Raw genomic sequence first — 17,279 nt, 5'->3', positions numbered from 1 at the left:
CCCCGACTATGTTTAAATACGTAACAATTAAACATAGAGTCTTCTATGGACTGTTACCCAAGAGATGTTTCTCGAAGTTTCGAGTTTTCCGACTCGAGCAACACTGTTCTGAGTGCTTCCGGATCCGAGTGGTACCCAGCTCTGGTTGCTCTCTTCGAGCGATTTGAACCCGAGTGGTTTGGAGGTGATTTTTGTGCCGTGTCTCCCCAGACATACAGCCTTTGGCTATGTTTTGCCCGTGGGGTAGGTTACACCTACTGGCTTAACCATTACAACCGAGTAGTTAGTACCGAGTATATTCGGGTTTACTCAGTTTTGGCACAGGCTAAAAAGCGCAATTAAGTGCCATGGGCGATATCGACCGACGCCTGCCCGAGTGCGGCCTTGGACCCATAACATAGGCGTACCCGTCGATTCCCGAAATGTGAGAAATCATGAATTTTATGTCACCGTTTGGGTGAACCATAAACTCGCAACGTTCTCGTCGACATGGTATCAACTATGCCAGCACCGAGTTTTACGCATCGGTCCGCTAGGCCCACGGAGGGACATAGTAACACTTAGTCGATTTTGGAGATTTGGAGCCGTTAAACTGTTTTAGTTCGACCAGTTTGGAGATTTGGTGCGATAGAGCACTCCTGGCGCAGTAGCCGATATCGAGGCCCGACTTAAAGTAATCGAGGCTACTCGGGACCGGTTTGCTTCTGCAGCCTTTGGTGATCTTCGGGTCGTTCGAGACTATGGCAACCAGCTTCAGCTCCATGCCACCCAATAAAATCATTGTGAGGCTTTAAAGAGGTACCCGAGCACGTGGCCGAGGAGGTGAGGGGCATGGCGATGATTGCAGCTCGTCAAGCCTTCGCCATAATGAAGTCTCCTTGCCCCTTGGTAGTCTTTTTAGTCACCGTCAAACATTTCTTATCTGATTCCGACTCGGAGGAGGTGTTGACGCTAGTGTAGGAGGCTGAAGCCGGTGCTGACTCCATAGTTCGGACCTTTGAACTGCAAATAGGAAATATAGCCATTAGTAGTAACCTGTCTTTTGCAAGACATTTATTTGTCTGTAATGTATATTGTTTTGCTATTGCTTTAAGTCGTTATTCTGATTAGATCTGGCAATCTGAAATGGGCTGTGTAAACTTGTGCTGTGTACCCATCCCGACAGCCCCCGGGTAGATTTAGCCAGCGCAGAGCGTAGCATATTACTTGGTTTGGTACGGTAAGTAGGGCGTAGCCGCGAAGTTTGTTTAGCTTTATTCAGATATTGATCTCATGATAAAAAAAGAGAGCTTTTAAACAACAGACTTTATTAGAAGAACCGTATGACATGATACAGTGTAGCCCCCCGACTGGCTTGCTGAGGGTGAAAACCACTCCGCGTGGGCAGTCGAAGGATGGAGAAAGAAGAAACTTTTACAGAAAATGTACTAAGTACGAAAGGGACTTAGCTGCTCGATATTCCATAAGTTCACTCGTTGATGGCGATGATGACGGCCGACATACGAATGCGGTCACGATTTGGTGGTGGCGATTCTGATGTCGAAAGGAGACGTGGCCGATATGGTAAATAGATTACCTCTCAGCAGTGGCGAAGTTGATGCGTCCAACATGGTGGCGGTGCATGCATTCGGTGTGGTGATGGGATCACCACTCGGCGAGATGAAGTCGGGTGTGGCTGACTTGGCGAATAGATCTCCATTCGGCGACGATGATCTCGGTGGTGACGAAGTTGATGAAGAACCTACGACCTTCTGTTGGAAATTAGGGTCATTGGAGACCACTCGTTTCGTTTTGACCACTCGGTGGACTTCAACCATGTTTTGTGTTAATCTGTTTGCTAGTAGTCTTTTACTGTTGTATGTTTCTTAGTCATGAGATGAGTTGGCTTCGCGGCGTGTGCCCATCCCGACAGCCCCCGGGCGGACTTAGCCAGCGTGGAGCGTAGCGTCGTTTACCTGGTTCGGTACAGTAAGTAGGGTGTAGCCACGAAGTCGTATAACCGCATCCAGACGTCGATTCCATAAACAGATGAAGAGCTAATGAGTAGTAGATTTAACCTTCCCGATTCATGTCGTCCGAGTCGTCATGCCCATCGGGACAAGATGCAGAAACTGCATCTGCCGAGGCGGCATAGGAGTTAGCCATGTCAAAGATATCCTTGACTGTAGTTGGCTCTTTGCGAGTGAATTTCACGATAAATGGTTCATCTTTCACGCCTTTGCGAAAGGCAGCGATGACCATGTCAACCTTGACATCGGGGATGGAATTGCGAACCTCAGAGAACCGTTTGATGTAGGCCTGTAGAGATTCGTTCTTCTTCTGTTGGACCTAGTATAGGTCGTTTTTGGGCCATGGCCTATCGTAAGTACCCTGAGAGTTGGCTATGAACCGATTGCGGAGTTCTGCCTAGGAGTCAATAGACTATTTAGGGAGCCCCAACAACCAATGTCTAACCGATTCATCCAGAGCGACTGGTAGATAGTTGGCCATCTCCTTAGTGTCGCCGCCGCCTGGTCGGATAGCTATGTTGTACACCGTTAGCCAAGCCTTGGGGTTGGTGGAGCCGTCATACTTCTTGATACCAGTCGGCTTGAAACCAGTCGGCCAAGTAAGCTAGCTCAAGTTTTTGGTGAAGACCGCTACACTGTTGACCACGTCGGTGTCTAAGCTCTCGGGTGACCGATGCCTAGACCCCTGGCTATGGCTCCGATGTTCGCGGTCCCGACGACGACCTTCCTGGCGGGCTTGACGTTGGCGTTCGATCTTTTGGCGGAGGTTGAAGCTATCATCCTGGTAGACATGCTTCTTCTCGACCTCAAGGTCTTGGCGTTGTTTATCCAGTCGGCGGATTTCGTCATTGAGGCGGCGTTGCTTACTGGCTATGTCTTTCCTCTGCTCTGGGTCGGGAGATGCTCGACGCAATCTGTTATCAGTCGGTGGCCAAGATCCGGATGGACTTTTGGAAATGTTCGATCTAGATCGGGCTAACCTAGACGACTGAGCTTCCGACCGTACCGGTGATGTTCTCAAGTTGCGTTGCAACAAGTGTTGGATTGCAGCTGTTGTCACCATTGCCTTGATCTTGTTGATGGTTTCAACCATCGGTAGATCTTGCTGAGGTAGCTGCTGAATGACGTCGCCGAGTAGATCCGCCGCCGCTTGGACGTTTTGTTGAGGGGTCTTAAAAACTGCATGCCCCTCAACCCAAGTGTGGAGTAGATCGCGCTACACTTTGCCCGACTGGCTCCTTAGTTGTTCGCGAGATTGATTCTCACGTTGGCGTCTGGCTTCGTCTTCAAGTCGATGGCGTTCGTCTTCCTGCCGCTGTTCTCTAGCCAGCTTGGCTACTTGCTCCTCTTGCCACTTCTTCTCAGCCTCGTTCGTTGTTGCCCGAGTGGTGGTGAAGACCTCATTGGAGGGAACGAAGCTTCCCGAGCTGCTGTAGGTGTCTGATGCGGCAACTTGAGCAGTCGGCTTTGCATTGACCTCGATCCTGAGCGGCGGAGGTGCTGACTCAAGAGACGACAGCTCAGTGTGGTGAGATCTAGATTGGATCTCATCTTGAAACAACGCCGAGTTGTTTGGTTCAGAGCGGCACACCTCCTCTTCTAGCCCAGATGAATCTGAACATGTGTAGGAGAGCACACCACCCTGATCGGCAAGGAATTTGATGCCACCAAACTTGAATATTTGCCCCGGGATAAACTTTGTCTTCATGATCTTCGAGTTTGGGTCCATTGATCTCGTCGAAGATCTCGAAGTAGCTTCCCCTACCTGGCGCGCCAACTGTCGACGATTTGGATGTCGGTAATATATATGGGGTGGCTAGCGAGGCACAAAGATCAATGGTTAGGATGAAGACACAGGGTTACCCAGGTTTGGTCTCTCGACTAGCGAGATAATACCCTACTCCTGCTTGGTGATTGTCACGCCCAGAAATTCCTCACACGAATTTCTAAACTTAATTGTGTATTAAATCCCTGTCCAGGACCAGCCAGGGTACACAAAAAGACAATGTTGATTACATAACCATCGTTCTTAGAAACAACTGAAAATTACACTTATTCTAGCGGAAATGCAGCGGAAAGAAAAAGGTAGACTAGCTCCAGCGGGTACGGCTCCAGTCCACAGGCAAAGCTTCGACGGCGAATCAGCTCACTCCTGAGAGGCACCTCCATCGGACTCAACTTCTAGCTCTGGGGTGGGAAAGTTAAGCAAGGCTAACTACAAACCACCGTACTCAACAAGTAACACGAACAAGGGGGAAATATATGATGCATAGGGATTAGCAAGGGCAGGCTAGGGTTAGTTGCGATAAAGCAGCAGTTAAACAAATAACAGGGATTAAAAGAATAACAGTAATTGAATACAGTAAAGCATAAGTAAAGAGCAGTTGTAAAATACCACAACACTGTCCAACGTTACACCACGTTGCAACAGGCCCAACCACCACTCAACGTTACACCACGTTGCAGTAGTCCCGAGTGAACAACCAATTACTCAAGTTATTAAAGGTTCACTAATCACAGTGAGGCTGGGAGCTCGCCCGTAACCGTGGGCACGGCTATTCGAATAGTTTATACTCTGATCGGAGGTGTACTACTATACCCACAAGACACGACTCCACTACACTTGAACGTGCGCCGACATACCACCATGGTATGCCGCAAAGGAGACCGTGAAAGGACCCGTCACATAACCCTCCCTATTTAATCGCACCACACTTCAGGTTTCACCCCCTCCTTTACACCAAGTCGGGCAGTCCCCTCTTGTGCCTTGGTAGATCCGGAAGCAGCAGAGGCTTTCGTTACACCACGATTGCCCGTCCATACTCCATCACGCCTACCCTTGCCACGGTACGTCAAATAGTTCGAAGTCATGCTCCAAATCCCACCTTACCCATTTCGGCATGTGGTTAGCACTTAATTACTTTCAGGGTTTCCCGTGAACCAGCCCTTAATTACCATGGGTGCGACTCTCAAAACCATGCACCCACAGCCCACCATTATCAATATTTTAGTTGACATTAACCCGAACCGGGTAATGAAGCAATATCTCAGCTAATCAGAACTAGGCATGATTAAATGTGATCCCATGAGCTATTTGTTCTAAGCAGGGCTAAGCATTAACCTAGGCCTAATCAAATTACCCCTGGTCCAGCAGTGAATGAAGTTGGATAAACAACGGCATAATAATAAGGTTTACCCGAGAAATAACATACAGTAAATACTTTAATTAAAACAATGCATGTTTGAATAAATAAAGCGGGAATTTACAATAATGGGTTCAATATGATCAAAGATGAGTGTCACTTGCCTTGCTCTGGCCCTTGGGGAACTTCGGCGACGATCTCGAAGTAAACCGGCTCTTCGGCGGGGTCCGAATCTAAGCGACAAAGCACAAAAATAAATAAAACAGGCACAAACTCTACTGAAACAGCAAAAGAAAGTATTTTTAATGGATTCTTGACAATTTTATGAATTTAATGAAATTTGAATGGACCTAAACGAAGACTAGATGAATTACTTATGAATTTTAGAAGTTTTCTGGGTTTTTAACTAAACAGAAAAGTCCTAAATCAATTATTGCGCAATTAATGGGGCTGCTGACGTCAGCGAGGAGAGAGGAGGCGCTAACGGGTGGGGTCCACTTGTCGGCGGGAGAGAGGGGAGAGGAGAGACTGACAGCTGGGTCCCACAGGTGGAGAGAGAGGAGAGAGGCGCGGGGTGACTGACGGGTGGGCCCCGTCGGTCGGTGAGATGGGAGCAGAGAGGGGAGCGGCTCGGGCGGATGGCGGCACTGGCGGAGGGAGCTGCGGGCGGCGCGGCGGCGGCCGAGGGACGGCGGCGCTGGCGGACGGCGGCGGCGCCAAGACGACGGCGATGCGGCGACGGCCGCGCACGAACCGGCGATGAAGGGCGCGGCCGAGAGGGGAGACGGTGGCCGGCCAACACGGCGGCGACGAGCGCGCGACGTGCGCACGGCGGCGAGAGGTGGAGAAGGGTGCCGGCAGCGGCGGCACAGCGACGGCGACGACGACGACCGACGTGTGGCGACGGCGCGTGGCGCGCGACCGAGGCGGCGACGCACGAGGCACAACCGGACAAAGCAGCGGCGACGGGCTGGCGACGACCGGGCGACGAGCGCGGACGCGGACGGGCGCGGGTGGCGGCGGCTTGACGACGGCGTCACGAAGGCGACGACGACGGCAGCGAGCGGCAGTGAGGACGTGCTCCGCACGCGTCCGGCGACGGCGTGCGGCTCGGCGGCGGTCGGCCAGGAAGGGAGAGAGAGAGGGGAAGAGGAAGGGGACTCTCACCGGCGGCGGTGACCGTGCGGACGAGTCGGCGAGATCGAGGTGGAGGTGGCGACGCGGGTAGGAGCGGAAGCTCGGCGGTGGCGGCAGAGATCGGTTGGCGACGGTGAGGAGGCCTTGCGCGACGGCGACAAGGCGGCGAAGCAATGCGCGGCGCTGGGGTGCGCATAGGCGACGACCGGCCGTCAGCAAGTCGGCGACGGCGAGGCGGAGGCGATGACGCAGCTGGACGACGACGACCGGCAGCTGGCGGCGAGATCAACCGGCGGCGGCGAACGAGGCAGCGCGGCGGCGACTTGAGCTGAGAGGGAAAGTGGGCGACGGCGCGCGGCGGCTCAGGATTTATAGGGTGGCGGCGCCGGTTAGGGCGGGGCGGAGGTTGGAGACCGAGTCAGGCGCGACGCGGTCTCGGCGGCGGCGGTGCGGACTCGGACTCGGCGCGGCGCGGAGCGGAGGCGGTCGCTGACAGGTGGGCCCCACCTGTCAGTGGCACGAGGGAGGAGGGAGGCGGCGCGGACTCGCGGGCGAGCGCGGGCGGGCGAGCTGGGCCGGGGCAGCGGCCCAGGCGGAGGCGCGCGCGGGGTGGAGGCCGGAGCCGGTCGGCTGGGCCGACCGAGGGGAAATGGGCCGGCTCGGCTGGGCCGGCCCGGGAAGGTGAAAAGAAAAAGAAAAAGGGAAAAAGAAAAGGGAGGGAGGAAAATTGGACTTCGGCCCAATTTGAGAAGGAAGGGAAAAAGAAAGGAAAAAGGAGGAAAAAAGGAAAGCCCCACTTTTGCCGAGTTTTAACTTAATTTGTTTGGCCAAATTTTATAGTTCTGCAATTTGAATTTAAATCCAGTTAGTCGATTTGCGAGCCTCGATTTAATTGAATTAATTCCTTTTAGAGGGATTCTTCCAGAGTTAATTAAGCCAATTGTTATTTACGGATTTCTTTTTATGATTTTAGGCTTAGGACGAAACTCCGGGTGTGACAGTGATTGTATTGGAATGTGGGCAGATCAACTAGAAGATAGCCGATCTGAATATGCCGTCTGTCTGGTCCTCTCCCATGAGGGTGCCCCTATCTCCCTTATATAGTGGGACCCTATCCCCCTTATATAGTGGGGGATAGGACTTACAGATAGAGTTCTAATCTGATGAGACTAAGATCTATCCTAATTCGGTTACAACTCGGATCCGGTATAGGCGGCATGAAATCTAGCCGTAACCAAACTCCGGTTGATACCTACAGATATAATCTCCTTCCTATTCGGTACCCTATGACTGTATGTATACATGTAGTCTATGGATACCCCTAGTACAGGTATTCCACAGTTCTGATTTTAGATTATAGCACTTCCAAAAGGACAAAATAGTAGAGAACAGACAATTGTAGAATACAAATGTTGCTTTAGAAGGGTAACATTTGCGCGAGAATTTGCAGCATTTCGTACAGAATTAATATGGAGCTGAAAAGAAGTGGTAATAGCTTAGAGCTGACATCTAAACAAGATCTGTAAAGAAACGATAATAGCTTTCATGATAAGCACAAAGTGGATAGTGAATGATTTAGCATGACCACTTCAAGATTCTTCAATTCCTTGCTCCTGTCCATAAGCAGTCTATGCTGAACAGGTAAATTAGGATCACCAACGGCCTTTTCAGTTTCTTCCAGTAGTTGAATAGTCGTCAACTTAGCAAATTTACAGACCATGTTCTGTGGCAGGAACTGAATAGAATGGAGCACAAAGCAACAGAAATCGGGAATAGATTCATGATAAGCGGATATGCAAGTGGCTCCTATGGGTTAACATATCATGGCGTGAAAAGGAAAATGATAAAGGAACATAATGCAGGGGAAGCTAACATGGACTGAAGGTGCATCTGGGTTATGTGCTAAAAATGCATTGCCGTGCACTCATGCTATTTCTGCTAGATCAATATACCCATATAATTATCATCTGCATGCCAATGTAATGGGCAACTGCATTCTACTTCAATGTACCAATTGCATGCCTCCGTTGTACGAGCATTCATATGCAGTTGCACAATGCAGCTAAGCATGAATCATGCTTGTGAAGAGCAGTGCACATGCCTTGAAAGATTAGCAGCAGTCACCGTTCTAGTGCGTTTGCTTAGGCAAACTATCAAACAGGTAGAGGGCACAACAAAGCACAAGCTTGGACAAACCAGCGGCGAGCTGCGGGGGGCAACTCAGGGTGCACGCTGATCGCCAGATACCGAGAAATCGTTATGTTAAGTCATAAGCAAGTAGACATTCCCTTGATGCCATTGAGTTTGTTTGTTGAATTGCAGTTCTACTTAAGGATCATCCTAAATGAGCATGGGGATCACGTTCCCAGCCAAGTGCCGCTCACGCACGCACGTACCACCGCATCTTGGGCTTCCCGCCGCCGATCCGGTTCTGGAGGTCGTCGTAGAAGGCCTCATTCCACTACAGCGGCCGGGCTGCCGCGGGGTCGCAGCTCGCCCCAAAGTGCGCGAAGGCGTCGTTGTAGGCCTGCCGCGGTGGAGGTGCTCTGACTCCACGATGACGCTGTTGTAGTCAAAGATGAGGGCATCGAGCGACGTCACCGAGGAGGACGAGGAGGAGGAGGAAGCCACCGAGGCGGACACGACGACGTGCCGGGGCGCGCGGCGGTGGCACAGGCCGAGGCGACGCGGGATGAAATGGAGCGCGGAAGGGGAGGAGCGGCGAGCAGCAGTAACCACCGCCGCAACCGCCGGCGGCGGTGGGGAGGAGGGAGGTGGAAGAAGCCATCGGAGGCGATCGGTGGCACGGATCTGGCGGGCGGCAGCGCGGTGGACGCGCAGGGCCGGAGGTGGCGTAGATCTGTTGGGCGGCGACGCGGTGGACACCCAGGGCCAGAGGCGGCGCGGTGGGGTAGCAGCGCGGATCTTACTGGCGGCGGCGCGGTGGTGGACGTGGAGGGGCGGAGGCCGCGCAGTTGAGGGGTGGAGGTGCGTGACTGCTTGACGGAGAACGGACTCAAGTTGATCCCGTCGTTGATTTACTCCTAGATCAAGATGGGCCGTTGGATCTGAGGACGTAGAAGCGAGGAGTGAGGACTCCAGTTGGTGTACTGGATCACGTACTTTTGAGTCATGTCATACAATGGTAAAACTTTGTTTTTTATTAGATTGAGTTCCAATTGCAAAAACGAAATCCATGCGGTGAGAGGATTCCATTTTCCTGGCGTTCAAATTTTTGTGTTACAATTTTGCATTTAAATCCCTGTATTTTATATATTTACATTTGAGTCCCTGCAATCTTGCAGTAAGGTCTTGAGGTCATCTTTGTTGAAAAAATCAAAAAAAAAGAGAGAAAGAAAGACGCACCCAAAAAAGAAAGAAAGACATAGAAGGAAGAAAGAAAGAATTTTTTTTTAAAAAAAGAGAAAATCACTTATTATCTCTGAGCCGACCTTCATATTAGAGTTGTTCCGTGCTGTCTTGTAGTATTGTTTGCGTCTAAGCTTGTGTCTCAAGTACTTTCTAGCCTAGAACCGGCATTGTACCAACCTTGAGCGATTAGTCAACTTCTTTTACTAAAGTGGTTTGTAGTTTTTCGTTGTCTCATTCATTACACAGCCCATCGATAGATCTAACGGTTGAAGTAATACTTGATAGGGATTCAGCAACCAAGTCATCAATACACCTTTCTCTAGAGGTTTGTCAAAGTCCGACAGTTGCCGTCACACCTGTTTGACGTGCTGAGAATTGGTAAGACCTTGTGGAATAGGTTGAGAGCGAGTGACTTCATAGAACCACATCCAAATAGTTTCGTAGATTTTTCCTTTTCTTTTCTGTCCTATAGTATGTTGGTACACGCCCCTCCTTCCCATCCTATTCACCCTAAACGCGTCTTAGTGGCAGTTTCGATCAAGATGACTTGGTATTCGACCGATGTGCCTCAGTGGCATATTCGACCAAGATGCCTTAGTATTCAACCGATGTGCCTCAGTGGCATGTTAGACCAAGATGCCTTGGTATTCGACCGAGATGCCTCGGTATTCGATCAAGATACTTTGGCACTCCACCAGCACATTTCGGTGGAAAAACCAAGGGGAGTATAAGGGAGGCTTGCTCATCACGACTTCAAGGAATATTCTCGTCAAGATGCCTAGGGACCAGCACTCAAGTGTACTCGAGTACTGAAGACAGTTGGCATTGTGGTCCCCTAAAGCTAGAGATTTTACGCCAATACCTTAGGCTCTATTAGTAACTACCCACGGGTAGTTCGGTAATTGTACAAGGGGGTTTTGGGCTATCCGTACCCTCAGGGGCGAACCTACGTATAGGTTTTCGAGGTCCTCAGACCCCGGGTAAATTATCCTATTCTTACTAAATTATATCAAATTAATTAGTGTAAAGTACAAAAGTTAGATAATTAGTAGGTATTGAACCCCCGGTAATTTTTGTTCTGGGTTCAACACTGCGTACCCTATCATATAAAACTGGAGAGTGAATGATATGAACAGTACTGAGCCGTTTAGAGCATCTTCTACTCTTGAGTTCTTTTCGTGTGTGTAGTTGATATTTGCCATAGTTGCATATACGTTTTGTGTTCGTGACGCAAGGTCACAACCGTCCGTGGGGACATAAGTCTCCAAGAAGGTGAATTTGAGTTTTAGATGTACCCAAGGCCTCAGAGGAAAAGAACAGCTCCAATTAGACATGGTTTTTCTCTTAGACTAGTTGACACTTCAAGCGGTATGACAAATCAGAATATGTAAGGTGGAAGCGAGGAGCTGATGGAAGTCCGTCAAGAAATGAAGGATTGTCCGAAACGGAATTGACAGAGATCTGCTGGCACAAAGGGCTCTTATGGTGAACAAAGAGCAATTTGAGGAGATGAAAAGGAAGTTGCAAATGCTAAGAGAGATGCAAAGTTCGAACATGCAAAATCCTCCGAACAGAACTCCGACGCACGAGGTTGTCACCACTCAAATTCCCAACACTCAAATACCCACCACTTTGATCCCCACCACTCAAATTCCTACCACTCAGATCCCCACCACTCAGATCCCAACCACTCAAATTCTCGCCACTCAGATACCCACCCCGCAAGCCAACATTCTGTTCCCATACATCCTCCCGCAACAACCAACCTACTTTACCTCCGTACGTGCCACCTCAACCAAATAACATTCCAACCCAAACCAATAACTTACAACCAGAAAATACATCGCATCAAGAGTATGTGCCAATAGGGGGCCAGTGGGGGTTGCAAATGGTGAACTTGTAACAATTTTGGGCAAGTGAGATGAACATGCCACAACCAACTCAGCAGATGTACAAACCAACTCAACAAGTACATAGCATGAGAGGAATATCGGATACCAACCCGCTAATGCCAATGTTACAATTGGCCCCTTGACCAATAAACTTTAAGATACCAAATATCATCAAATTCAAGGGGATTCAAACCCAAGTGAATATTTAAGAATATATGAAACAACTATAGAGGTAGCCGGAGTAGATGATGTAATAAAGGCCAAGATGCTTACCACAATGCTGGAAGATGTAGCCATCTCTTGGTACACCACGCTCCCCTCCATGTTCATATACTCATGAGAGCATATGAAGGATGTTTTCAAGTTAGCCTTTATTAGGAGATATGAAGAACCGAAGGAGTCTGATGACTTGTATGCAGTCAAGCAAATGCTAGGAGAAACTATAAGAAAGTTCAGGTGTAAATTCTGAAGAGTAAGGTGCCAAATCAAGAAAGCCGACGACAGTATAGTCATTGTGGCAGATAGAAGCAGCTTGTTAAAAGGGCCATTGCGCTTTGACATAAACAAAGATAAGACAAATTCAGCGAGAGAATTATTTGAAAGGATGGAGAAATTTGAAAGGGCAGAAAAAGATGAATTGTGCATGGACATAGAACATGGAACTGTCGTGGTGGCAAATACACCCCAACCGTCAACTAGCTCATCTCAGTAACCCCGCAGCAACAAGATACCTAGCAGCAGAATCAGAAGCCTTGAAAGCGTTGCAAAAATGACAAGAAGCAAGTCAACTACATCCAAAGAAAACCTAACCAGTGGAAGTAGAACAAGAACATGAACAATTTTAAGAACAAGCACAATGACAACAAGCAATTCAATCAGTTAGGGAACATGCAATTTGATAACTCGAAGTTTTGCATGTTGCATGACTAAACCAATAACACCACAGAGGAGTGCAGAAAGATTCCATTCTTGTACCAAAAGCAAATGATTGGGTTGCAGAATAGACAACAAGGTCAAAATCAACAGCAACATGCTCAAAATCTGATCGAACCCCTCAAGTCATGAAGGTGTAAGCAATTGAAGCTCCACCGAAATGAATCATTAATGCAATCACTAGGGGCTCATCCTTAGGAATTGGATCAAAAAGGCAAAGAAAGGCATATGTAAGGCAAGTCAACCATGTGGCGACAAGCTTTGAGTACGCCAAGCTGGCACATGCACAAACAGTAATATCGTTTGGCCCAGAATATGCAAACGAGATAATCTTTTCCCATCAAGACCCCTTGGTTATATCTTAGCATAGCGCAATGTGAAGTTTGATTATTATTGGTTGATGGAGTAAGTTCGTCGGATGTTCTTTTTCTAGATGAATTCAAGAAGATTGTCTCACCTAGAGTTTCTATCCTAAGCCTAAAATTCGTAAAAGAAATGGTTAAGTAACAATTGGCTTAACTAGCTCAAGAAAAAAACCCTCTAAAGAAATTAATTTAATTAAATCAAAGTTCGCAAATCATTAACTGGATTTAAATCCAAATTACAAAGCATAAATGTGGAATACCTGTACTAGGGGTACATACAGTCGTAGGGGTACCGAATAGGAAGGAGATTATATCTGTATGGTATCAACCGGAGTTTCGTTATGGCTAGATTGCATGCCGCCTATACCGGATCCGAGTTGTAATCGAATTAAGATAGATCTTAGTCTCATCAGATTAGGACTCTATCTATAAGCTCTATCCCCACTATATAAGGGGGACGGGGGCACCCCTCATGGGGGACGGCTAGACAAACGGCATATTCAGATCGGCTATTTTATAGTTGATCTGTCCACAATCCAATACAATCACCAAGCAGCAATAGAGTATTATCTCGCTAGTCGAGAGCTTGAACCTGGGTAACCCTGTGTCTTCATCCTAACCATTGATCTTTATGCCTCGCTAGCCACCCCATATATATTGTCGACATCCAAATCGTCGACAGTTGGTGCGCTAGGTAGGGGAAGCTACTCCGAGGTCTTCGACGAGATCAATGGACCTAAACTCAAAGATCATGAAGACAAAGTTTGTCCTAGGGCAAACCTTCAAGTTTTGCGGCATCAGATTCCTCGCCGATGAGGATGGTGCGCTCTCCTACACGTGTTAAGATTCATGTGGGCCTGAGGAGGAGGTGTACCGCTTCGGACCAGACAACTCAACGTTGTTTCAAGATGAGATCCAATCTAGATCTCACCATACCGAGCTGCAGTCTCCTGAGTTGGCACATCCGTCGCTCGGGATCGAGGTCAGTGCAAAGTCGACTACTCAAGTCGCCCCATTAGACACCTACATCATCTTGGGAAGCTTTGTTCCCCCAAGAGAGGACTTCACCATCACTCGCGCAACAACGAACAAGGTTGAAAGAAGCGTCAAGGAGAGCAAGCAGCCAAGCTAGCCGGAGAACGGCGGCAGGAAGACGAATGCCATCAACTTGAAGACGAAGCCAGACACCAACGTGAGAATCAATCTCGTGAACAACTAAGGAGCCAGTCGCGCAAAGTGCAGCACGATCTACTCCACACTTGGGTTGAGGGGCATGCAGTTTTTAAGACCCCTCAACAAAACCTCCAAGCAGTGGTGGATCTACTCGGCGACGTAGTTCAGCAGCTACCGTAGCAAGATCTATCGATGATTGAAACCATCAACAAGATTAAGGCAATGGTGACAATAGCTGCGATCCAACACTCGTTGCAATGAAACTCGGGAACACCACCGGTACGGTCGGAGGCTCAGTCGTCTAGGTCACCCCGATCTAGATCGAGTGTTTCTAAACGACCATCTGGATCTCAGCCACCGACTAGTAATAGGTCACGCCGAGCATCTCCCGACCATGAGCAGAGGAAAGACACAACCAGTAAGCAACGCCACCTCAATGACGAAATCCGCCGACTGGATAAACAACGCCAAGACCTTGAGACCGAGAAGAAGCGTGTCTACCAAGAAGATAGCTTTAACCTCCGCCGAAAGATCGAACGCCAATGTCAAGCCCGCCAGGAAGGTCGTCGTCGGGACTGTGAACATCAGAGCCATAGCCGGGGTTCTAGGCATCGGTCACCTGAGAGCTCAGACACTGACATGGTCGACGGTGTAGCGGCCTTCACCAAAAACTTGAGCTAGCTTACTTGGCTGACTGGTTTCAAGCCGACTGATATCAAGAAGTATGACGACTCCACGGACCCCAAGGCTTGGCTAACGGTGTACACCATGGCTATCCGAGCAGCCGGCGGTGACACTAAAGCGATGGCCAACTATCTACCAGTCGCTCTGGATGACTCGGCTAGACATTGGTTGTTGGGGCTCCCCAAACAGTCTATTGACTCCTGGGTAGAACTCCGCAATCGGTTCATAGCCAACTTTCAGGGTACTTACGATAGGCCACGGCCCAAATATGACCTATACTAGGTCCAACAAAAGAAGAACAAATCTCTACGGGCCTACATCAAACGGTTCTCTGAGGTTCGCAATTGCATCCCCGACATCAACGATGACGTGGTCATCGCCACCTTTCGCAAAGGTGTGAAAGATGAGCCATTTATCGCGAAATTCACTCGCAAAGAGCCAACTACAGTCAAGGATCTATTTGAGATGGCTAACTCCTATGCCGTATCGGCAGATGCAGTCTCTGCATCTTGTTTCGACCGACACGATGACTTGGATGACATGAACCAGGAATATTAAATCTACTGCTCATGAGCTCTTCATCTGTTTACTGGATCGACATCTGGATGCGGTTATACGACTTCGATGCTACACCCTACTCACCGTACAGAACTTGGTAAACGACGCTACGCTCCGCGCTGGCTAAATGGGCACACGGCGTGAAGCCAACTCATCTCACGACTAAGAAACATACAACAGTAAAAGACTACTAGCAAACAGATTAACACAAGACCTGGTTGAAGTCCGCCGAGTGGTCAAAACAAAACGAGTGGTCTCCAATGACCCAAGTTTCCAACAGAAGGTCGTAGGTTCTTCATCAACTTCGTCACCGCCGAGATCATTGTCGCCGAATGGAGATCTCTTCGCCAAGTCGGCCACACCCGACTTCATCCTCGCCGAGTGGTGATCTCATCACCACACCGAATGCATGCACTGTCACCATGTTGGATGCATCAAATTCATCGCTGCTAAGTGGTAATCTATTTACCATATCGGCCACGTCTCTTTTTGACATCAGAATCGTCACCACCAAATCGTGATTGCATCTGTATGTTGGCCGTCATCACCGTCATTAACAAAAGAACTTATGGAATATCAAACAGCTAAGTCCCTTTCGTACTTGGAGAAACATCTCTTGGGTAACAGTCCATAGAAGACTCTATGTTTAATTGTTACGCATTTAAGCATAGAGTCAGGGGCTACACCTATTAGGTGCATCTCCGATACACCTAAGCGTTTTTTATACCGTCTCGAACAAACTCTATGTTTAATTGTTATGCATTTAAGCATAGAGTCGGGCTACACCTAATAGGTGCATCTTCGATGCACCTATTCCTTACTTCCATTCGGAGCCATCCATAGCCTTTACAATCATCACAGAGTACTCGGGATCACTCGGGAAGCACTTGGGGAGCGCCTGAGAAGCACTTAGATAACGTCAAGCATACTGTGTGAAGATACGCCTGATGATTAATGATCTACACGGACGATTACGCGGCTAAGTATGACTTCGGGGGCTGCTGTGGAATACCTGTACTAGGGGTATCCGTAGACTACATGTATACATATAGTCGTAGGGGTACCGAAAAAGAAGGTGATTATATCTGTATGGTATCAACCGAAGTTTGGTTACGGCTGGATTGCATGTCGCCTCTATCGGATCCGAGTTGTAATCGAATTAGGATAGATCTTAGTCTCATCAGATTAGGACTCTATCTGCAAGCCCTATCCCCCACTATATAAGGGGGATGGGGGCACCCCTCATGGGGGACGGCCGGACATACGACATATTCAGATCGGCTATCTTCTTGTTGATCTGCCCACAATCCAATACAATCACCAAGCAGGAGTAGGGTATTATCTCACTAGTCGAGAGCCTGAACTTGGGTAACCCTATGTCTTCATCCTAACCATTAATCTTTACACCTCGCTAGCCACCCCATATATATTGCCGACATCCAAATCGTCGACAATAAAGTTTCGCTCCAAAAAGTTAAATTAAAAATCGGCAAAAGTGAGGCTTTTCTTTTTCCTCTTTTTCCTCCCCTTTTCTTTTCTTTTATTTTCTTTTTTTCCGAATTGGGCCAGCCCAATTCTCCCCTTGCTTTTCCTTTCTTCTTTTCTTTTGCTCCCTTCCTCTCCCGAGGCGACCCAGATCCTCCTCCTCCTTCTCGCACTCGTGCACCTCCTCTCCCTGGCCGGGCCACCTCGGCCCAGCGCCTCCCTCGCACTGCACCCGAAGTCCGCCTCGCCTCCCTCCTTCCTCCCCTCCCGGCCCGAGCCAGCCCGTGCCGCCGACGTGGCCGAGCCAAACTCCCGCCGCCGCCTCAACCCGCGCGCTGTGCGCGCCGCGGACTCCCCAACCGCCGTCCCTGCGCTAGCCAGCCACCCCGCGCTATAAAACCCCTGCACACGCACGCCGCCGACACCTTTTCCCCCTCCGCCCGTGTGCTGCCGTGCCCAACCTCCTCGCCACCGCATCCGATCTCGCCTGTCGCCGCCGCATCCGCGCGCTGCCGTCTATCACCGCCC

The sequence above is a fragment of the Oryza brachyantha genome, chromosome 7, assembly GCF_000231095.2.
Source record: "Oryza brachyantha chromosome 7, ObraRS2, whole genome shotgun sequence".
In the NCBI taxonomy this organism is placed as follows: Eukaryota; Viridiplantae; Streptophyta; class Magnoliopsida; order Poales; family Poaceae; genus Oryza; species Oryza brachyantha.
This window is presented reverse-complemented; position numbering follows the sequence as displayed.